This window comes from Alligator mississippiensis, chromosome 1 (genome assembly GCF_030867095.1).
Source record: "Alligator mississippiensis isolate rAllMis1 chromosome 1, rAllMis1, whole genome shotgun sequence".
NCBI classification, from domain to species: domain Eukaryota; kingdom Metazoa; phylum Chordata; order Crocodylia; family Alligatoridae; genus Alligator; species Alligator mississippiensis.
Window position 1 is genome coordinate 334,878,717 of NC_081824.1, and position 25,428 is coordinate 334,904,144.

The following is a 25,428-nucleotide window of genomic DNA, read 5'->3' on the forward strand; positions in this document are numbered from 1 at the left end:
AGACTCTCTTGCAATCAATCCATCCTTTCTATCTCACTGCATTTTGGTGCCAATTACTGAATGTGTGAGCTCAAATTAATACCCATAGAATAAAAAGGTCTATCTGGAAAATGCTAGGTTATGATTTCATTTGAAGATCAGTGCATTTAATGTGAAATACCTCTGAATATAAATAACTATAATACTAATTCTAAAAATAAATAAAATGAGGAACTAAATTGCTGTGTGAGCATATTGAAATATGCATTGAGCTTTGATCCATTTGTCTATTCAGACTTACAATACAAATGCAGCTAATTGGCTAGTTTGACAAACAGTTCAGCTCTTAGGACTGTTTGTGTAGAGTTCCATAATATATATCCCAGGAATGGGCAATCTGGACAGGCTAGGCACTTGTGACCTGGTTGCTGCCATGGACAGTTGATCCCCAGTCCCCACTTTGCTTACTGGGTGCCACTGAAGGCCATGGCAAATGCCAATGGAAAATGGTAAATTTGGCAATGAGGGCACAGAGCAGGAGACTTCAATTAGCTACTTTAATGTGCCCCTTTAAATTGCTACTTAAACACAGCTCCTTAAAATAGGCATCCTCCATCCTCCTGTTTCCCCCTGTGCCGCCCCCACACCACATATACATGCACACTAAAACAGACCTTCTCAGGCTGGATCCCAATTGTTTTTGGGATGGATCCAGCCCACAGAGCATAAGTTGCAAACCCCTGTTTGTAGCTCATTTTGTTAGAAAGAAATTTGGATTTGGATTTATTTATGGTGGTCATAAGTTCTGCTAATCAATAATGTTCTTGATTTTTTTTTAACTGTCAACTGTTATCTTTTAGCTTCTAGCTAAAGTCTTTGCCTTTCCCCCTAGCCCTTTTGGGAACATTTTCATGCAATACATTTTATACTTTTCTCATACCTGCAAAGGAGAAAAAAGAAAAATGACATAGGTTATCCTGTTTCTCTTGAGAATGCTTGTAGTAACAACAATGTTATCTTTGTCCAAAATGTAAATCTATTGAAAAAATAACCGGAGTGCTGCACCATGACATTTCAGCTGATTTGTAACTGAAATAGTTTGTAGCTGAAATAAGCTTTTCCTTTTTATTCATTATTTCACCACTTTATCCTATGTTTATCCAGCTGTGCTGCCTTCTTTACCCTGTAAACCTGGGTAACCACCAAATTTCAGTTGCCATGACCTCTGAATCACTATAGACATTAGGGAGGTCTAACATGATGATGTGACTTTACTGCCATGATATGATTAATACTTATACAAGTCAGCTTTGAAATGCAGCATTGCTCTTTAGTGGAGACTGAAGCAGTCAAGAAAGGCGTCAACCTTTGTTTTATTAGTCACAGCCTGTGCGCTCATAGGAGAATAATCCACATCTTAAATTTATTGAATTACTGATCCTGAAAACTGAAATTTAGCCTTGAAGAAAATATTGAACGATGAGTCATCTTTTGTACCAATATAATTATGAAGCAGCCTCCTTTGTTCATAATCACTATTTTTACTACTGGCATATAAATCATCAAAATTAAGAGATGGGCGGGGAGCAAGTAGCAGCACACGAGAGGAGGTTGCAGAATTTTTTAAATTTTCTATCATTTAACTTAAAAAAGGTTGGTTCCCCATCTAAAGAAGACATGACAAGTAAGAAGCTGTTAAAGCTTTTACCAAATGTAATGCCCTTACATAATAAAGATTAGTTATTTGTGATATTGGACACTGATCAAAACAGAGTACTGATGGCAGGGAGTAGAAACTTTGGATGCAAAAGCACTAGTTGTTTTGTGTGTTTGTATTTTTTCTCTTAAATCACTAGCCAAGGAAAATATATGATTTATTACAGAAAAGGCCTTTCTTGTTATGAGATAATTCTGGCATCTATTGCAGTTGTTGATCTGGCTTTTCAAAGAAACCTAAGGAAATTAGATATCCAAGTCCTACAACATTTCAGAGGCTGTTGAGCATCTCAGGTCATACCTGCATGGTAAATTTACTATATTTGAAAGTGGTAGCCTCAGTATCACTGTGCTGCTGCATTGTGAACTGGAAGTAATTTATCTGTATTTGCACAAGTGGCCTAATTAGAAGTTGGGGGGAGTAACTGGCAATGTCACCAGCGTGACTGTGACTACACTTCTTTTGCTTGAGGATACCACTGCCATACATGGTAAGTTTACCATGTTGCTTATTTCCTTAAAACCTTTTGAAAATCTGTTATATACATATTTTAGAGTGGAAAAATGAATATATTTAAGTTAAGCAGATACGAGAAAACTTACTATAGAATAATTCAGTTCAGATGTATAATGGGAGTTATTTTCCTATCATTTTTTTCCCTTGCAGGTTCAACCATACAAGACTGTTCACTCCAATTATTAGGCCATGCAAGATAATTAGCCCATCATAAGTTCCACTTGGCTGCCAACTTTCAGCCCTAGGAGTAACTCACTGTTCTTCTGGGTACACTACTTTCAGAAAAAAATATGAGTTATGTGTCATATGTAACCCTCCTTATAATAAATATGTTATTAGTTCTTAGGGTCAAGTGAGAACAGTATTTTAATGGCATTGGGACACAGGAGCCATTTTTTAAACAGGCTTAATTTTTTCTTAGTCTTACAACAGGTTCTAATAACAAATTTATATCCAATTTTAGAATATGAAAGCTGATCTAAAGTGTGCCAGAGCTTGTCTTGCATAATGAAAATGAAAGAACATTTAGTGTTGTACTACAGGAGTGGTCAACCTACAGCCCATGGGCCAGATCCATCCTGAAGAGCAGTGTCACCTGACCATGGGAGATGGCAGTACTGTCATTGTTCCCCCTACCACCGAATTTCTGGATCTTGGGGAGCCCTGAAGTCCAGATAGCATTGGATCTGCATGCTGGTCATGCAAATGTGAGGGAGCCAAATCAGGAATTGGGGTCACACTGCAGCTAGACCTGGTACAAAGTGTCAGGCTGGTATGTGGGGTTGTACCCTAGCCAGATTTGGTATGCAGAGCCAGGCCACATGTCAGATCACACCCACATATGATGGCCATCATAGAGGACATTCCGGTTTTCTGCTACTCTGTCCTCTATTGATACGAAACCCGACACCTTTATGTCCTCTATTTTTCTCTTGAAAAAGAGACATAGGACAACTGGACTGTCCTCTACGATGGTCACCCTACACTCACAGTCTGGCCTAGTACTTGAGATCCAGCCTGCCAAACAATTCTGCATGTGGAATCCAATCTGTGGGGCTGGATAGGTTGAGCACCACTGTTTTAGTTGATTAGAACGGTGTGCAGAATCATAGAAAATGAGGGTTGGAAGGGACCTCAGGAGGTCAACTAGTCCAACCCCTTGTTCAAAGCAGGACCATCCCCAACTAGATCATCCCAGCCAAACCTTGCTCTAGCCGGGTCTTGGAAACCTCCAAGGACAGAGATTCCACCACCTCTCTAGGTAACCTGCTCCAGTGTTTAACTACCGTCCTAGTGAGAAAATTCCTCTTAATATCTAACCTAAACTTCCCTTGCTGCAACTTGAGACTATTGCTCTTTCTTCTGTCATTACCACTGAGAACAGTTTGGCTTTATATCCTCTTTTGAACCCCGCTTCAGGTAGTTGAAGGCTGCTACTAAATCCCTTCTCAATCTCCCCTTCTCTAGACAAAATGAGCCCAGTTCCCTCAGTTGCTCCTCATTAGTCATGTCCCCCATCCCCATCACCATTTTTGTTGCCCTCTGCTGGACTTTCTCCAATTTGTCCACATCCTTTCTGTAGTGTGGGCCCCAAAACTGAACACAGTACTCGAGATATGGCCTCACCAGTGCTGAATGGAAGGAAATAATCACTTCCCTTGACCTGCTGGTAATCACTTCCCTTGACCTGCTGGCTACCAATGCAGCCCAGTATGCCATTAGCCTTCTTTGCAACAAGGGCACACTGTTGGCTCATATTCAGCTTATTGTCCACTCTAACTCCCAGCTCCTTTTTCTGCAGAGCTGCTGCCCAGTTGGGGTGTGTGAAGTGGGCCCTATTTAATTTGGATTCGGATTTGGCCTGAATCAGGGACACTGATTTGATTAGTTGATTTGGATCACTGTCCCTGATTCAATTTGGCCAAATCTAAATCAGCTTTAAAATTTTTTCCTACATACCTTGAGGCATGGCTCGTGATCACTGCGATGCTGGGAAGCACAGAGCATACTACAGGAGTGTGGGGAGCCCTCCAAGTGCTCAGCTGTGAAGCCAGAATTTGACCAGAAATACTTCTTGCCCACCTCTGGGTCTGCCAGGGAGCTCATGGGGCCCCCGCCACACCCCCCCCCAGTTCAGGAATCAGCTGCAGGGGGACCCCAGGTGCTCCCCCGACCCAGGAAGCATGAGTTGCTGAACCAGGTTGGGTGCGGGGGAGGGAGAACCCTGTGTGCTGCCCAGTGGACCCAGAGGTGGGCCAGAAGTGCTTCTGGTACACTTCTGGGTCTGATGCCAAGCATGCCAGGGAGTCCCCTGTACTTCTGTGGGATACTCCATGTGCCCCAGGATTGCAGCATTCACGAGCCCCTGTTACCTAGAAGTATGTAGAAAACATTTAAAGCTGTCTCTATGTCTGAATCTCTTCAAATTGATTTGAAAGGTTCCAATTCGATTCAGACAGATTAAAGGGCCCTCTGATTCAATTCATATTTGGAGATTTGGCCACTGAATTGGTCCAAATCTCCCCCAAATTGAATCAGGGACTGAAGCTTTGCACAGCCCTACTGCCCAGTCAGTCAGGCCCCAGCTCGTACTGATGCATGGGATTGTTCCAGCCGGACTTTGTATTTGTCCTTGTTGAATATCGTGAGATTCATTTTGGCCCAGTCCTCAGATTTGTCTAGGTTACTCTCAATCCTAGCCCTACCCTTCAGTGTATCTAATACTCCCCCCAAGTTTGATGTCATCTGCAAATTTGTTGAGGGTGCACTCTATGCCATCTTCCAGGTTGTTGATGAAGGCATTGAACAAAACCAGCCCCAGGACTGACCCCTGGGACACTCCACTTGATACTGGCAGCCAACTAGACATCAAGCCATTGATTACTACTCTCTCTGAGCTCGATGCTCCAGCCAGTTTTCTATCCACCTTACATTCCATTCATCCAGCCCATACTTCCTTAGCTTGCCTGTGATAGTGTTGTGGGAGACCATATCAAAAGCCTTGCTAAAATCATATTACATCAAATCCACCAGTTTCCCCATGTTAACAGAGCCAACCATCTCCTCATGGAAGGCAATCAGGTTGGTCAGGCATGACTTGCTCTTGATAAATCCATGCTGACTGTTCCTAATCACCTTTTTTGCCTTCAAGAGGCTCACTGGTTGTAGTTCCCTGGATCCTCCTTTTCCCCCTTTTTAAATATGGGTACAGTTTGCTCTTTTCCAATCATCCAGGACCTCTCCTGATCACCATGAGTTTTCAAAGATGATTGCCAGTGGCTCTGCAATTACATTAGCCAAATCCCTCAGCACCTTTGGGTGCATCCCATCCTTCCCCATGGACTTGTACATGTCAAGCTTTTCTAAATAGTCTCTAACATGTTCTTTTACACTGAGGACTGTTCTCCTTCTCCCCAAACTGTGCTGCATGGTGCAGTAGTCTGGTAGCTGACCTTGCCTATGAAGACTGAGGCAAAAAAGTCATTGAGTACTTCAGTCTTTTCTGCATCCTCTGTCACAAGGTTGCCTCCCCCACTCTGCAGGCTGGATGGGTGGCTTTGATTGGTCCATGGGCTAGATCCAGTGTGTGGGGCCAGTCTGTGGGCCAGATCTGATTCATGAGGCTGGTTTGTGGCTGGATCCAATGGTGGGACTGGCCTGATGTGCTGGATCACTCCCACAGGGTGACCTCATGCATGAGATCCAGCTGCAGACTGGCCCCCCACATTCTTGAGTGCCAAGGCAATTAATACCTCAACTGCTCCATGTAGCAGCACAGTAGGGGGGGGGGGCGCTATTACACAGAGCCACCCACCCCACTGTGACAGGGCCAAAAGCATGCTTTTGGAGTCTCCCCTGTGTAGCCTATGGCTGGCCACCCCCTTCCTGGAGAACACCCTCAAGCCTGAGCTAACTCTGCCACCACCCAGGCACTGGTCTCTGTTAGGGCTCTGTGCAGCCAGGGGTACACAAACCCTGCAATCCTTGGGGGTGCTTTGCACACTGGTAATATTTCTGGGTACCTTTTTGAGCCCAAAGCCTCCCAGGGTAACCTCAGGTATGACTGAGGGAACATGAACAGACAAGCTCTGCTGGCTGGGCTGGTAGCAAAAAGACCTCTTCTCAGCCCTTATACAGTAAAACAGTGAGGCACGCTGCAACCCAATACCTTTATTGATCAGAGGGAGGATGGGGGTAGAGCAAAGGAGTTAGAATACACTTTGAGCCAATCAAAATAAGTTGAGCCTTTACAGATATTGGGTATGGTGACCCTTTTTAAGATGTGACTACCTTTACTTAGTTCTAACCTAGTAGCTATTTTCCAGGTCTTTAATTACAGGGATTTATCCAGGCAGTACCTGGAGGCATGTTGCTTGTGGCTTTTCAAAAATGCTGTCCGAGGACACAAAATGCAGTGCTTTTCAAAGGCAGTGTGTTCTTCCCTTCTCTCAGGAATTTATGTGGACTGGTCATCTGGTTGACCAGCCTAAACCGAAGACAGCAAGCAAGAGATAGAGAGTGATGGAGCTGGAATGACCCAAGGCAGGGACAGACAGAAGGGGATTTCTTCACACTCCCCAACACCAAATTTCCTATGGGGAGCGCCCCAGGACAGATGGTATGGCTCTATGGACCGGATCAGGTCTATGGGCCATAGGTTAAGCACTGCTGGTTTAGAACTAGATGCTCTGTGCATTGGTGAGGCTACAGCTGGAGTACAGCTGGGCATCACACTTCAAGAAGGATGTGGAGAAGCTGGAGAGAGTGCATAGAAGAGCCACTTGTATGATTAGAGGCCCAAAAAGCAATCCATATGAGGAAAGGCTGACAGATATGGGACTGTTCGGCCTAGAAAAGAGAAGACTTTGGGGGGATTTGGTTGCAGCTTCCAAATATATCAGGGAGAGCATCAGGGGCTAGGCAAACAATTATTCACCAAAGTGCCCCAGGGGAAAACCAGGAGGAATGGTCATAAACTCCTAGAAGGTTTCAGACTGTATATAAGGAAAAACTTATTTATGGTCCATGTGACAAGACTCTGAAATAGACTTCCAGTATGGGTAGTGCAAACACCTACCCTGGAGATCTTCCAAAGGAGACTGGACACACACCTTGCTAGGGTTATTTGACCTTAGCAGTCTTTCCTGCCCAGAGAAGGGGGACTGTATCCGATGGTCTCACGAGGTCCATTCCAGCCCTAAACTTCTGTGAATATGTGGTAGGCACCTTTAAAATAGTTTAATTGCAGAAATATGTGTTATTTGGGAGGGTCAAAATACTTGTGATCTTGAGTGAGATTTAGCAAATAATTTCATCTAAAATAAAATGGAGGAAAAATCAAGATGTTTCATTTAGCCATTTTTCAGTGTTTCACTAGTTTATTCTGAAATGAGATATTTATTTAAAATTAACAAAACTAATGTTTCAAACCTCAAAATTAAATTCAAGCAATCCTATTACGGATCCAATGAAAAATTCTGTTTGATTTAGTTTTTTTAATTTTTTTTGTTTTGTTTTTTAAAAACAACCCCAAAAACCATTTGGATCAACCTTAAACCATTCTTTTTTCCCCACTTTAGCTAGAGAATAAAAATTACATGTTCACTGTTTTTGTGGTGTTTTCCATCTGCTGTCTCTTGGCTTCTCACTCAAATATCTTCATTCCTGCTTACCCTTCTCTTCAGAAAGAATTTGTTCCCTCTTTAGACAGTATATTTGTAACTCCTACTGAAGTTACTTGAGGGTTTGCAAGTTCTAGTCTGTTCTTTATCCATCTTTTTAATGCCTTTTTGTAATCAGTCTTGTTCTCCTCTACATTTTTCTCTGGTTTTCAAGACTCCCCTGCCTGTACTTCTGACCTCTCTACTCATTTTTTTCTCTATCACCCCTTTTTTAGTCTTCTGAAGTCTTCAGTGTCATCATTATTTATTTCTAATATTTTCTTTTTCCTATTTCCACTACTTGTTTATTGAAGAGTAACTAGATCACTCTGTAACACTGCCCCTGTTATCTCTGAAAATGTAGCACTGAATGACATCATTCTTCCCTTTTCCACTCTCAGTTTTAAGAAATTGTCTATGCTGTCTGAATGAAATGATCTTCCAGCCATAATTCAACAAGACAAAACATTTTTTTCACATCTGAAAAAAAGCTTTGTAGAACGGAATCAGTTGCAATAACAGGAAAAGGAAATGCTTTTTCCATCTTTGGTTATTTGGGTGCATGTATATATCAGGGGTGAGGTGTAGAGGAAGTTATGCTATCATAAAAGGGTGTTCTACTCTTTTGAAATTTGCAACTAATGACTATAGGCAGATTTATACTGTGTGTTTCTTTGTTTATAGATATGGGAGATTATCTCTCTCATTATCTCCCTCTGGGCTTGAAAACTGATTTCTGATATCTAATGAACAGAAGAAAATCCCATATTGCAGATATTCCTGAACAAGGGTGGCTCCAGAGGGGGTGCAGTAACTGTGCCACTCTTTCTGGCCATACCACAGGAGAAGCAATTGGATACCTTTTTAAGTTCTGCAAGCGGGTAAAGATTTTGCAGCCCCCTCACTATTTCCCTTCCCCAACCCACTGCTGCTGCAGTCCTAGCTGAATTGAGGCTGAAGGAGACTCCAGAGCTGCTCCTGGGCTACATGGGAGCTGGGGTCAGCCTGGGAAAGCAGTAGGCAGGTTCCCTTTTCCTGTCTAGCCCTGCCCAGGTGTGTCCTGCCAGCCAAGGAGCAGGCAAGGGATGGGGCAACCCACCTGCTGACACCACTTCCTTAGGCTGCGACTGGCCCCCAAACAGCCCAGCTGGAGGTAGGCAGAAGCAACTCTGGAGCTGCCCTTGTCTCAGGGACAATGGGGATAGTAGCAGTGATAGGCAGGGGTGAGGGGTAAGGAAGTCAAGGGGATGTGCCTCTGAGTAGGGAGGGGAAGAGGAGGATTTTTTTACCGGCTGTGGTGAGATCTGCCCACCCTAGAAGTGGGGAGTGGGGGAAGGCTGGGGGTAGGTATTGCAGCCAACCCTACAGTGCTGGTCACTGCTCCCATACCCCACCTTGCAAAACCCTGGATCCACTTATGTTCTTAAACACCAGAGATGATCCCCACTGGGGTCACTTAATGTGGTTGTATCAACAATTTTTTATAGGAGTGCACAATACTCTGGTAAAGAAACACATGCCAGGAAGAACCAACCATAAAATCTGACAGTAGTGAGATAAATGGTTAAGATGATATCACCTAATAATAATGGGAAGTACAAAATGCTCTGTAGTTATAAAAAGGCTAACCAAGAAATAAGCATAAAGTAAATTAATTTGAGTTATATACAAGTTAGCTGTACCATAAATCTTTGCTTCACTACGTGAAAATGATTCTTCATATAAAGCTGATATATCACAATGGGATTGTGCCTGTTTGGAACAAAATGTTAATGCTCATTGTGCTTCAGTGTATTAGTATTGATAAAGCTTTAGGAAAAAAAGATGGTTTCTATAAATATTATCATCTCAGATACCAGAGCAGATGCCCATCATTTAGAGACTTGATTATTGATATAATAATGTGGCATGGAACTTTTTGTGCTGGCTAAGTTTTAGGGTAATTGAGGTAGTTCAAAAAAAAGGGAAAATACTTTTTATCTCCCTATTCATTTTTTTCAGGTTTCCAAGACATCTCTGGCAGTTATTTTTATGTGTAGTGCTAAGACTCAGCCCCCTGATTCCCCCAAGACACCTCATGGACCCAATTTGCCACTACCCTAATACTGCCAGACTCCACCAACCTTCATGCAGACCCCACTTGCATCCCCAGACTCCCTAAACCTCCCAACTAGCCACCCATCCCAAGTTACTGTAGATCAGGTGGCCATTTTTAACTCAATCTAACCTCTCTCTAACCTCTCCAAATGTCTGTATGTACCCTTAGTATCTACATTTGGTGCTTGGACATGGAATATTTTGTACATGTACACTTTGGCAAGAGAATTAAGTTAATCTTAAAAATAATGGTCCTCATTCTCATGTCTTCATCCTTATGGACTTAAACTATTTTTTTTTTAGTTCATAAAACAGTTCTTATTATTATTAAGTCTTTGCCATGTAATTTGCAACACAGTAGATGAAAGTGCAATCCCTGTGGACCAGTCTGTGTTGGCCAGAATCTGAGCTATTTCCAGTACATCTGGGGAATTTCCACATTTGGATGACATTTATTGCTATGGGTGTGGTATAAGCAGGGAGAAGAAAAGAACACTACAAATGTTGCTGAAATTTCCACAATTAGGACTAAAAGTTATGGGTACATGTGCCTAGGCTAGCAAACTTCATTTCATAGGGGATTTCAGATCCATAGGAAAACAGCTTCTTTTGTATTTATAACAAGATATGTAATGTGTACATAACGTCATGCCTTTGTATGTCCAACGGATAACAACCACTGAAAACAGGAGGAACTCTTTAACACATTGTTTCCAAATAACACCCGCTTTTATGAACTATAATGGCTGATGTATTAGTCCCAAATATAGACTGAAAGCTTATCAAAGATTGCTTCATAAAGATTGTTCTAGTGATAACACGAACCAACCACAAGACAATGGGCAGAATATTGTTCTCATTTAAATTAGTACTTCAGAGATAAGTGAAAGCAGGTAGTGGCTCCATGGCATGTACCATACACTACAACATGATGTAATTTCTTGCAGCATCAACAGATTTTGAGCCTAGTTTACATCAGGGTAGAATTTGAACTTTTGTGCTCTTTTGTTGAATTTCCAAATTCAGGAATAAGTTTCCATGAAGAATATAGTCTATAAATAAACTACATGATTTTCCTAGGGCCACTTAGAGTAATATATGTTTATACCTACATGTTGTGGTTTAATTAGGCTCCAACCCAGCTTAGTCAGTTAGGTAGATTTATACTCCTCCACTGGGCAACATTTATGTTTTGCTGGAGTGGGCCTAACTATATTAAAATGAAACATAAAGGCAGAAATTTAAGTGCACATGGGTAGTATCTTACGTTATTTGAACTACTCAAGTGCCAAAAGACCAAACACCAAAAAAACCCAAACAAAATTCTAAAATCTCAAAACCAACAGAAAATCAAATCAAACAAAATCCCCTTTAATAATGTGTGATAATTTTAACTATAAATGTTATGACCATTAAGCGATTGAGTAGATTCTCTGCCTTAATGCCACTTTAACTTGTTTTCTACCAAATTCAAAAGCTTTCTATGTGCAGATAAAACTAGGCTGTGTATTCTTAAAAGCAGGAAATTCAGTCCCAGGGACAGAACTCAGTCCCAATATGCTAGTTTGATTATCTTTCTTTTTAAAACAGCAAATGAGTGTAAAATAAACACATAGAACCAGCAGGAGTTTCATAGACCAACAGAAAGCAGCTTGCTCTGAAATGTGACTGCAGGAGGAACAGACAAACCTGCAGTAAATATAAAGTCTTTCATAGTTCTTTCATTTATTCAAAGGGCTCAGGTCTATATAATTCATATATCTCAGGATGTAAAAGATAGTAGATTCCCAAAAATATGTGCCTTGCCTTATCTATAGAGAGGGTGTAGGGAAAATTGAAGGTACAGTGGCAACCTGTTCTCTTAACAGACAACGTTACCTGAGACAAATCTTATGCCTCCCTGGGGAAGCAAGTAACACTCCCTTCTTCTCATAAGGTACAGCAATAAGTACAATAGACTTGTGTGCTTTCATCATATCAAGGTGTAGCTCACACTGACATTTACTTGTATCAATGGTGAAATTCAAGGTGGTGGTATAAAGGTAAAGAACCCACTATATTTTTCCAAAATCCTATTGGATAAAGCACCTGCTCAGGAAATGGAAGTTTTAGGTTCTAAGTACCATTTTGAAATTGTATACAGGCTTGATTACTCATTTCAGTTCTAGTATATAGATTATTTTTCTGTTTTTCCACAGAAACATTTTTTTTCTTAAGATTTAAACTGCCAACTATTGTATGATCAAGAGTTTGTTATAGAGTTGTGCTTAAAAAAATGATCTATATTGTAAGAAATTTTGCTTGGCTTAAATTGTGCATTTCTAAGGCTTGTAAATCTGCAGTCTTACTGTATAGATTTGTATCCCAGGCAGTACTCCAAAAGGTACCCCACTCTCCAATTGAAGGGATCAAAGCAGGTGCACAAGCACTGTGGGAAGTGTAGGGACTCTCCTCCCGCTATAGAGCAGAGCCAGACCACCACTGGAGACTTAACCATATACCTTTTAATGAGGGAACAATACTGGGAACATAACAAGCATAATCAGGGGGTATAGTGGACACTACAATGCCCCAAGGGGGCAGGATTCAACAAAAGTTAGACACTTAAAATCACTGACAAAAGACAGGGTTAACAAAATATAAAACACAAACAGCAGAGCAAACAATACTGGTTGGGGAAATACAAAAAGGCACCAAATGCAGAATGTCAAAGGGCAAAGAAATATTGGGCCTAGGTACCTGGAGAGGTAAAAAGGTGGAAAACACAATGGATCCTTTCTACTGCAAGAAGAACTTCTCTTTGTTAGCTCACTCACCCCAAGTCACCAAAGCTGGGACTTGAACTCAGATCTCCCATGTGGTAAGCAGGAACACTGCCACACAGCCAGTACTGCTCCCAGCTGTTAGAGGTCTTCACCTTCCTGGATCCCTGGCCTCACGTCGAGCTGCCTGGCCTCTGATTGGAGGAGCTGGAAGCCAAGCTGGGAACCCCTCAGGTCCCTGCTCAGATCTTCCTGCTGCCCGCAGCCTCTTGTAGGGGATCCTGGAGCCCAGCAGGAAGCCTCTCCTGCCAGCCACACACCATGCTGCTGAGGGTCCAACTGCTGCCTGCAGGTCCTGCTCCTTCAGGCTCTTCTGGGGCAACTGTTTCTGCCCCGTTGGCTCAGCTCTTGTCAGCTTTTTGAAGCTCCTTCCTCGTAGTCCCTCGCTGGTCTCTCCCTTGAGTCAGTCGTGCTGCCCCTTTTTTTCCCCCTCCAGGTGACCCAAGGGGCCAATCAGGGGACATGAGGGGTGAATCTCTGGGGCCTGGTTGGTGAGGAAAGGGAATCCAAAGTCCTCCAATCATCTTTTGCCCTTTCAAAACCCCTGGGCTAGGTCACTTCCAGCTAGCCCGTCACAGATTCAAAGTATTGCACTTCTCCCCTGTGCAGGAAACTCCCCCCCCGCCAAACACCAGAGGTTTGGGGCCAGTTTTTACTTGGTTGATCTTATATTTGTATTATCATTAACATAATTTCTTTTTGAGGTCTCAGATGTGACAGGGATGTGATTCACCACTTGTTAACCCTAATGCAGCATGTGACCTGGACTAATCTATCATTGCTATAGTTAAACAGCATGATAATGATTTTGGCTGGTCCAGGCTGAAATCCTGAATCTCTTCATTTAGTACCAAGGACCATCCATATCTGATTACTACAATGCTTTCCCCCTTATATCATTGAAATGACTCAAGTAATACCTCCTGCTAAGCGTTAATAAACAGCATATACTACAGACTAACTTTTATTTTTACCTTCAAAAGTACTACATCAGGGTAGGCAATCCCTGGCACAGGTGCCAGAGAGTGGCACATGAAGGCATTTTGCTTGGCATGTGTGCCTCAGGGCCGACAGTGGGGAAGGGGTCAGAGTTGCACTGCCACAGCAAGGATCAAGCCCCTTGTGGTTCCCCGTCCTCTACCCCTGGTAGGCCAACCTCTTGCAAGCTGAGGTTGTGGGTGTGTTTGGTACTCTGGCCAAAAACTTTGCTGACTCCTAGTCTACATCCTTCCATTATCCCTAAGGACAGAGAATATGTTTTCTCTACTTGTTTTTAAAAAAATGTATTGACTTTTGTATTGTATTGACATATAAAGGCTTGATTCTAAAGTTATTTATGTACCTAAACTTTTTTCCACATGATTAAATTTATTGAATTGACGGGGTTACTCAGGTGTAGAAACAAATGCAGAATCCTGTCCTGAATGCTTAACAATGTAATACGGTTTCTTTTTCCATAGTAGTACATGCAAAGAGGAACAAAGTAAATAATAAGATATACAATAAGGCTTAATATTAAAATGTTTCATTTTCATTCTTTTGAGAAAACCTGAATAATTTACTCTTAGTATTACCATAAGCAATTACCTATAACACCTATAAATACCTATAACACCTATAAATTACCTATAACACCTATAAATACCTATAACAAAAACACCCACAACCTTTTTCCTTAGCAAAATCTTTGAAAAAATTATCAAGGCTCACATTTGCGAGAGCCCGGCAGGACAAATTATGCTGAGGGGAAACCAGCACGGGTTCGTAGCAGGTAGATCATGCCTGACTAATCTAGTCTCTTTTTATGACCAGGTTACAAAACACCTGGACGCAGGAGTAGGGGTTGATGTCATATACTTAGACATCAGGAAGGCCTTCAGTACGGTATCCCACACCATACTGGTAAACAAGTTAAGAGGCTGTGACTTGGATGACTACACAGTCCGGTGGGTGGCGAATTGGCTAGAGGGTCTCACCCAGATAGTCGTGGTGGGTGGGTCGGTTTCAACCTGGAAGGGTGTGGGCAGTGGGGTCCCGCAGGGCTCAGTCCTTGGACCGATACTCTTTAATGTCTTCATCAGCAACTTGGAAGAGGGAGTGATGTGCACTCTGTCCAAGTTTGCAGATGACACAAAGCTATGGGGAGAAGTAGACATGCCGGAGGGCAGGGAACAGCTGCAAGCAGACCTGGACAGGTTGGACAAGTGGGCAGAAAACAACAGAATGCAGTTCAACAAGGAGAAATGCAAAGTGCTGCACCTAGGGAGGAAAAATGTCCAGCACACCTACAGCCTAGGGAATGGCCTGCTGGGTGGCATGGAAGTGGAAAGGGATCTTGGATTCCTAGTGGACTCCAAGATGAACATGAGTCGGCAGTGTGACGAAGCCATCAGAAAAGCCAATGGCACTTTATCGCGCATCAGCAGATGCATGACGAATAGATCCAAGGAGGTGATACTTCCCCTCTATCAGGCACTGGTCAGACCCCAGTTGGAGTACTGCATGCAATTCTGGGTGCCGCACTTCAAGAGGGATGCAAATAACCTGGAGAGGGTCCAGAGAAGGGCCACTCATATGGTTAAGGGCCTGCAGACCAAGCCCTATGAGAAGAGACTAGAGAAACTCGACCTTTTCATCCTCCGCAAGAGAAGGTTGAGAGGTGACCTTGTTGCTGCCTATAAGTTCATCACCGGGGCACAGAAGGGAATTGGTGAGTTTTTATTCAGCAAGGCGCCCCCGGGGTTACAAGAAATAATGGCCACAAGCTAGCAGAGACCAGATTTAGATTGGACATTAGGAAGAACTTCTTCACAGTTAGAGTGGCCAAGGTATGGAACGGGCTCCTCTCCCCTACCCTGGGGGTCTTCAAGAGGAGGTTAGATGAGTATCTAGCTGGGGTCATCTAGACCCAGCACTCTTTCCTGCCTATGCAGGGGGTCGGACTCGATGATCTATTGAGGTCCCTTCCGACCCTAACATCTATGAATCTATGAATAACTGAGACACATGTTCAATTAAGGTGCCATGGAGTCAGATCCCTGATCCCAAATATCATGACTTCTGTCATACCATACATGATGACAGAGGTTTGATTTTGGGATCAGGAATCAGATCTCAATCACACCCTTTCTATTTGGCAGTGGAAGGAGAGCCTGGAAGCATAATCCTAGAACACTGAAAGCTGGTTGCCTACAGGTCCAGGGCCAGGCCTGACAATTAGCATATTGTTGACTTTGACCCTGGGAACCATACCAGGGTCTCTAACTGGTCCCAATGCAGCCTGAACCTGGGGCTAACAATCAGATCATTATTGTCCCCAGCCCTGAGACCACACTAAGACTGGTTCAAGCTGTTAATGTGGTCCCTGGGCCATAGTTGACATGCACCTGATAGTCAGCCTTGGGCTCGAACCTGCCACATTAAATTTAAGGTACCATTCAAACCAGCTATTAAAATGTCCTACATATAATATAGAACATTTTATGGCTGGTTTGCAATTTTATGGTACTTTAAAATGAGTTCACAAGTAGCGCCCTTGTCATTTATGCCATGATTAACACTGTAACATAAATGTCATGTAAGAGAGTGATTAAGTATTTCAGTCACCTTCAAGAGCAAACTGGATGCTTTTCTTGCTGGGATCCTATGACCCCAGCTGACTTCCTGCCCTTTGGGCAGGGGGCTGGATTCGATGATCTTCCGAGGTCCCTTCCACCCCTAATGTCTATGAATCTATGAAATCTAAAGAAAAAAAAAGAAACATTAATATTTGAGAGAACTCCAAATTAATTTATTTAAGGCCTACAGTCTTTAAAGGCCCCTAACAGGTGGCCAGCGTACTAAAAGAAAGGATTTATCACTTAGGTTTCAAAATAAGTTTTAAAAGAGAAGTTGTCTGGTGTATGTGCAGGTGGCCTGTTCAGCAAAAATTACTTTTCAGTTCAGGGCTAAAAAGCAAAGATTCCAAGATGAACCCAGACTTGTATACTTTATTGCCTGGTCCAATATCAAAAAAGCTTACTAAATAAGACCAATTGAAAAAGGTTTCTAATAGGTTCTACTCTAATTCATATTCATAACCCTATTTTATCCCCTTTCTAAATTATATCTTGTCCTAAACCAGATCTAGCTGGCCTAAAACCACTAAATGTACTCGGAACTACCTTTAGCTTACTAATTTAAAGCTGCTGCTCTGGAACATCTTAAAATCTTTCTCTTACTTGCTTATTTCCTTGGCCTTTTCATTAAGCTTTACTTGCAAATGCAAACTAATACTATACCACATTGTCATTAAGCAGTTTGGCCCTACAGTACACACTTCCTAACTCTTGAGTGCTTTACATTGCAACTTTGTCACCAAGCACCCTCCATGGGGGCACTTGCTCAGGCCCTAACTCAAGAAGCTAGCATCCAGTTCTGCTCTTAAGAGAGGGACTTGACCTCTTTTTGGGAAGATTAAGTACAGCCTAAAACTGAAAGCAACAAACAGACAGCTCCCCTTCAGTAAAGGCATTTACTGGAGAAAAGGTCACCCAGCCAGAGGTTCTCTGCTCCCCTCCAAAATATTAAGCAGTTCTTCTGTCCTCATTCCAGCCCACACAGAGCACACCACCCCCAAAGATTGCCCTGCTGTTCTCTTTCCAGTCTCTACAGGCCTCTGAACACCCAAAATTATACTCTTCCTCACTCACTCCAAAACCTCCTTCAAGGAGCTGATCCTTTTGTTCTCAGTCCCTTCTCCATTATTATGCTTCTCTCATGCAGCTTCCCTCTGTCCCTCTGGGTGTTGGGTATCTCACATTTGCTGATATATGAACAAAACTATTCAAGCCTCTGTGGAATATTAAAGGTGCACCTTGTCTTGTCCCACATATAGGCAAACCTTCTGCTTCTCTGTCTTTTTAACCCATTTTTCCCACCTGTATAAACTAGCCAGGGGGAAATTGAGGCACACAACATTATTGCAGCACAAACACTGTTTACACAGAAATATTACAATAATGCCCATAATCTCACAGTCTTTAAACAGTCTGTGAGATACAAAATGTCTCTCATTCAGAGCCAGATGAGTCAGTAGCTGACTTGGGATATTTCAGTAAACAGTTTTTCTGCCACTTGAGCCAACAGAGGATAGAAACAGAGAAAATTAGGATTGGAAGGGGCCTCAGAAGGTCTTCTAGTCCAAACCTTTACCCTACTATACCATCCCAGCCAAGGAGCTTTGTCTAGCCAGGTCAAAAAAATCTCCAAGGATGGAGCTTCCACTACGACTGTGGGTAACCTGTTCCAGTGCTTTACTACCCTTGTAGTGAGACAATTATTCCTAATATCTAACTAAACTTCCCTTGCTGCAACTTGAGACCATTGCACCTTGTTCTGTCATCTGCCGCTACTGAAAACAGTTTAGTTCCATTCTCTTTGTAATATTAAAAACTAGTAGCAGAAGTAGCTTGCTGTTGTCTATGTGGAACGAATACTAGAGAATGTGACAGATACCACTGGTTTTCACAGCTGTTTCCTGACAGTAAAACAATACTGAGACTCGGGAATTCTGGGTTTTATTCCAGTTTCTGGAATAGACTTCTGGAATAAACTTTAGCCTCCTTTTCCTGAAGGAGCCTTTCCACAAAGGTTAAACTCCCTCCATTGTATCTTCCTCTGCTTCCAGTCTTCAAACCCCATTTCTGTCCTGTTTCCCACTGCCATCTTTGGTAACACTGTAGTCCACAGAGTGAAGGAGAAGATCCAAAAATTAAGAAGGAAAAGTTCCTCAAAGTAACTTTGGTATAGTAAGGGGAAGTTCTATGAAGTTCCCTCATTCCCTGAATCTCAGAAGGAGGGCTTTGTAGGTCATGGGTCCCATTTATAGTTTTGTTTGAAAACTAAAATAAACATTGCAGACAAACACATAGTTATTAAAGGTATATTAAAGACTATAGACATGGGGCTGCTGGAATCTGTGGCTTTGAAATATTCAATATTCAATCTTACTCAAGTAACCATTATTTCAGTTGCAGAGAGGGAAAGATCAAAGAAAATATGATAAGAAAGCAATCGGAAGGGTGTGAGTTTGTGTCCCTGGAAATCAAATGAAACATGTAGAATTTAAGCAGCACATATTTTTAAAAAGTTGCATAATAAATGTTTGCTGTAATTTCTGACAGTGAGTGCTTTTGCTGTATAGCATCAATACCTTTTGAAGTCAAATAGTATATGTATAGTATACGTACCCTTTGATATGGTATCCCACCCCCTACTGGTGAACAAATTAAGTGGCTGTGACTTGGATGATTACACAGTCCGGTGGGTGGCAAATTGGCTAGAGGGTCGTACCCAGAGAGTGGTGGTGGACGGGTCAGTGTCGACCTGGAAGTGCGTAGGCAGTGGGGTCCCACAGGGCTCGGTCCTTGGACCGATACTCTTCACTGTCTTCATCAGTGACTTGGACAAGGGAGTGAAGTGTACTCTGTCTAAGTTGGTGGATGATACAAAACTGTGGGGAGAAGTGGACATGCCGGAGGGCAGGGAACAACTATAGGCAGACCTGGACCTCTTCAGCCTCCGCAAGAGAAGGTTGAGAGGTGACCTTGTGGCTGTCTATAAATTCATCATGGGATCGCTGAAGGGAATTGGTGAGGCTCTACTCACCAAGGATCCCCTGCGGGTCATAAGAAATAATGGCCACAAGCTAGCAGACAGCAGATTTAGACTGGACATTAGGAAGAACTTCTTCACAGTTAGAGTGGCCAAAATCTGGAATGGGCTCCCAAAGGAGGTGGTGCTCTCCCCTACCCTGGGGGTCTTCAAGAGGAGGTTAGATAGGTATCTAGCTGGGGTATTCTGAACCCAGCACTCTTTCCTGCCTATGCAGTGGGGTCGGACTCAATGATCTATCAAGGTCCCTTCCAGCTCTAACATCTATGAATCTGTTTTTTTCTGTAGATATTTTTAATCTATATGGTAGTGACAATAATTTGAATTATATTTATGGACCAAGACTGATTTTCTTCAAAATTATCTGTTATTGTTATTATTTACATTTCAGTACTAACACTTAAAATTAAGTTTCCAATGTACTAGGTCAGTGTTTCTCAAGTTTTTCAGATGCCAGACACCCCCTGGCAGACTCGAGTTACCCCTCAGAAAATGATATCTCTTCTTTTTCATCTGGGTTTTGACTACATAAAAATAGTAGAGCAATTCTGCTGCTGCACAAAACTCAGAAAAAACACAATATGTTGGAACGCTTTCAACTTTATGATTTTCTATTTGAAAGCTGTCTATCACATGAATCATATCTGCACATTTAACAGTGCTAACATTGCATGGCACCCTGTGGCAGCTTTAACACAATCTTATGACACCTCAGGATGCCATGGCACTCTGGTTGAAAAACCCTGTGATAGTTAATGCAACAACACAAAGTAAAGGGCAGTTTCCTTGAAGTTTTTATAATTTTGTTTTAAATAAAACATACCAGTATGACAAATTAAAGGGAATGTGTAAGGGGAGGGACAACAGTGATATATGGTTGCATAGGCCATTGATAGATAAATCAAAGACATGTTCCTCATTTACCAAAACAAGTATTGTCATAAGCAGGAAACTTGTCTGTGTTTAGTCAAATATTCCAGGTGGTTGATTACTGCCTTTGAATTCTTAATTAAATAGTGTACCTATGGGCTGTTAGTCTATTTCTAGCACCTCACTGAAAGCCAATAAGTTTTTTTTTAATCATGGAAAAAATAATTAGACAGATGTTCTGCTTTTAATTGTAGTAAGGACACCAAAAAGTTCACATGGCATCACTTAAAAGTATTATTTTTAAATAATGTTAATTAGGTAACCAAAACCCAGGGGCCTGGGTGGTGTTACATTTTTACTTTTTTGTCTCTGCTTGCATTTAAAATAGCTTTCCAACTTATATGCCACTAAAAAATTATCATCTTTGTATCACACATAATATATGAATATTTGATTTGATGTTTCGATAAATGGAGCTAATGCTGTGTTTAGTAATTTGTCAGATAAAAATATCTCATTAAATGAAGCTCATTAAATAAAAAGATTTTAGAAACATGGAATAGTGACTTTTAGGTTAGTTTACTGAAATGAATGGATGCTCTCTCTCTCTCTCTCTCTCTTTCTCAAACTGGGAGTCAAAAGTATTACTAGGTTTCTATATTAAATAATTGTGAAACTTTATCTTCAGGATTGTGGTTGCTTTTAATCCTTTTACCTTACAATGTGATAGAAAATATCAAAATATTTGAGTAGGACAGCAAAGTAATTCAATACACACACACACACACACACACACACACACACACACACACTAAAGATCTTAGTAAAGATCTTAGTTTTCATACCAAAACACTTTTTTTTTATACTTATTTGGGAATGCAATTCTTAATCTTGAGAGTTTAGCTGAAGAGGCAAGATGAGAAAACATTCTTGTTTCTTACAGATGCCCTCAGACTATCTTATTAATTTTCTATCTATTTCTTAAAGTTATTCTTGCATGAATATAGGTGTTAGGCTGAGTTGTGGCCTGTTATGTTGCATGTTATGACACAGAGACATGTCAAATGATCCATGACGCTTGTTGATTGTAGACGCTGTATTTCACTGTTGACTTGGCTACAGTGTGCTTATTCATATTTTGATTAACAAAAATCTTGTACAGTCAAGTAATTCTGTGTGTGAGTCATAAAAACAACCACCTTAATATCATGTCTTTCTGAAGATACCCAGCAGTGAGAAATTCATTCAGTTTTCTTATTGGCCCATGAGTTAATTAATCAAGCTACATTTTACCCCTTGTCAACTGCCCCATCAGCTCTTCCCTGCAGATCGCAGTGTATTTTTGTAGAAGAAAAGCTACTGACAAAAGAAAGATACTTCCAAGTCTAATTTTAAATGTGATTCTTCATCTTTAGTAGTCAAATCATTTCTCAACAATAACATTTAGCAAATAATGAGGGGAGAGCCTAGTTAACAATTGTTTGGGAACATCATTCATTTCTTGACTTTGCAAGGACAGCAGATTAGAATTACATGTTTTGTTTATAACATGGTAATTTTTAGAAAACTATACAAAGAGATCTCTGCAGCAAATTAAGAAAATATATTATTTAGGAAAAGCCCAACATGCTGACTAGAACAGCGACTACAATACAGCACTTTTTTAAATCTATGGGAGTATCATGCATTTTCCTTTGGGACAACTTTTGCAAGCGGTAAATGTATGCACCTCTCCTTCATGTCAGTCAACCTCAGATATATCTATATCTATATCTATAGATACAGATATATATTTCAGCAGAATTTCCCATCGGTATTTTGGACAGGATGAAACAAAACATGTCCTTGAATATATATGCTTTTTATGAAACTTAAGTCAACGTGTAAACTTAAGTAAAACATGGTTAGGATCCTAAGAAACTTTTTTGGTGTAGTCACATGAGGACCTAGGAAAGAATATAGAGCTGAGAATTTGAATCATACCTGTAAATACAGTATCTGATTCTTATTCTTTTGTCACAAGAAAATTGTGGCATGAACATGAAAACATCTTTTAGGTATGCTGAGTTGTCTGACTCTGAAGCATGGTCCTTGACCTGTTAAAGCATTAACCTTTTATTTTATGATTTCTTTTCCAACAGTCACTCAAAGAAATGTTGGGACATATTTCTATCTGTATGGATCAAGACAGCCATATCCAACCACAGAGAACAAGGCAGTTTCAGAAATTTATATATTTCTAGCCAGCATTTTATTCAGAAGTGTATTCTATACTACTGAAGAAGAAAAATAAAAGTAAGGTTTGCCAGGACTTCTGTTGTGTAACTGAAAACTGTAGAGCCTAGCCTGAGTATTGAGTTATTTGTGAGAGAGTTTGGGGGCTGAAACTTCCTGTTATAAACCAATGTATTCAGTTCCTCATACTTAACCATTTGTACTGAATATTTTCAGGAAATATGCCTGCCTCAGGCAGAATTGGTGTTGGAAAATGTCTTCCAAATTGGTTCAATATTAGGGAGAGTTTAGAGAATAGTACACTTTCTGTAGGCTGCTATGGGGAGAGGGTAAACTGAAAATGGGAAATGGTATGGAGACATTTAAATTGAGAACCAGTGAGGCAGTAGGGAGCGGGAAAGACAGATGTGATGAGGTTTTATAGTATAGGGGGAAAAAAAATTTATGATAAATGGGCACAGAAACTGGGAAAAGGAGACATGGGTGGGGAGACAGAGGAAAATACTTTTGTTGGCAGCTGAGCCAAGGAAGGATACTGAGTAAGCAAAATGATTGGTAGTGGGCTGTAGAGCCTGGAACTTTACATTGACAAGGTGATAAAATAGGAACTTGGATGAGAAGCCAGGGAAATGCAATGCTAGAAAAATGAGGCCCTTTTACAAGTGGTTTGGGATTGGGGGAGGGAGGGTTAGTGTGTTAATTAGAGTGGCTCTGAGACCCACTCTAATTAAAGTGCCACCATGTCCCCTGTATCAGCATCCCCATTCATAAAAATGGCAGCACGGGTGCTTGAACTAAAGCTCATTGAATGTGCAGGGACACTGATACACAAGAATCAGGAGGCTGCTGGAGTGCGGCAATTGTTACACTCCAGCAGCTTTTACTAATGGAATTCCGCCACATTGGAGCAGCCTCAGTTCTCATGTATAGGCGCTCATGTGCATTAACCTGTCTTAATGTGCATTAACTAAAGAGCATAGTGTTTAAGGCAGGCAAGGTTCTTTGGGTAGATGTGATATCTTTTACTAGACCAGCTGAGTAGTTGGAAAAAAGTTTTCAGCAAGCTTTCAGGCACAGTCACCCTTTACCAGGCATAGGGAGTCTCTGCTGTTCTGAGACTCCAAGGAATGAGAGAAGCTAAAAGTGTGGGAGGATGTCAGTGTAAAGCGACCCCCCCCACACTCTTGGAGCATGTGTATAAACACATTTAGTGATGCTTTAATATGCATTAAAATAGACTAATGTGCTTTAAAGTGCACATGTAGACATGCCCAAGGTTACTATTAATCAATTTTCTATTGTACTTTGTGGAATAGGTGTGCTCAGCTTCACTGTGGTGCTACCCAGTATGGTTCAGATGCACTGATTTCTCACCATTTCTCTGCTTTCTACCAGTATCTGGGATGCTCACCAGCAAAGGTTTCCAGATGATGACTCATGTGAATGTCAGTATAATGAAACATGGTGGAATTTCTGTGCAGTATTTTCCACCACTGGAGCTTTTAAAAATGTAGGAAATTAAGCATATGAACTCAGGAAAAAAAAATAGATTTGCAAAGTCAAACACTCTAGAGATAGGAAATACCAGAATTCATGTTTAGTGTGCAATCTCAATGAAGTCTCCTTGTGCATATGTGGAGATACAGACTTTAAATGAATGATCAGGTACAGTTCTTTCTATAATTGCTTTCTACACATGAGGAAGAGAGGGTTTGGGAAATGCACAAAATCACACAAAGTTTCTGGAAGAGCTAAAAACCAAACATATATTGTACCAAACTAATGCCTAAGATCCCAGACCAGCTTTATTCAAAAGGTTTGCATGTGTGGCTATGAAATGTATGCTGCAGAGTTAAGTGACGATAATCAGGTACTTACATTAATGAATACTGATAATAACTAAATAGGTATTTTCTTTTTCTTTTCCAGGGATAAATGCAAGACATCCCAAATTACCCTTCTAGCCTTTCCTTATGCTATTACAGTTGGGTAGCAGGTTGCAAGCTTCAGGGGCTGTACCCCAGTTGTGGGCAGTAAGAAACTGATTGCAGACCTGCCTAGGAGGACTGGGCCAGAAAGTAAGAATAATTGGCTGGCCCAGAGGAAGTTAAAAGCTCCCAGGGAAGAAAGCTGAGAGAGGGAAAAAAGGCTGTGATGCTGGGGCTGTAGCACTGAGCCAGAGCACTGTCTCAGGGTCCAGAAAAAGACTGCAGAGTATAAATTAATCCTTTATTGGTTATGTATTTGTTTGGTTGATGGCTTATATTATATTCTGTGGGGCAAGTTTGCCCAGAGAAATAAAGACTGTATTATGAGAGCTGAAAACCTGCTACAAGAGATAACTTTTTAGGAGGAAAAAAAAATCATTATCAGTAATCTCATCAGGCATATTGTATTCAGAAGAAGGCAAGATTGTTACTCATTGTAAGAAAGTAAGTGGAAAGGATGGGAAACAGGTGGGAAAACTTCGAAGTTAATGGAGACTCTTCACAATATGCTACATGGGAGATGGTGTTATAAAGCATCACACTGTAAAGGTCTCAGTAAATAGTGTTCCCTATTACCTGAAAAGGGGGAAGGAACTGTTGTATCTCCCATCTCCATCTTCCATCAAACCCCACTCAACCCTCTCTTCTTTAAGATAAATAACCCTAATTCTTTCAGCCTTTCCTCATAATTCTCGTCTCCCAGGCCCCTGCTTGTTTATTTATTTATTTTTGCTCTGCCTCAGACTGTTTCCAAACTGTCCACTTGCATCTTGAAGTGTGGGGCCCAAAACTGGATGCAGTAATCTAGGTGAACACTGTGCCTCACCAAGGCCGAATAGAAGAATCACTCCGCTTGGTTTGTGACCCTTCTGTTAATAGAACTCAGGATG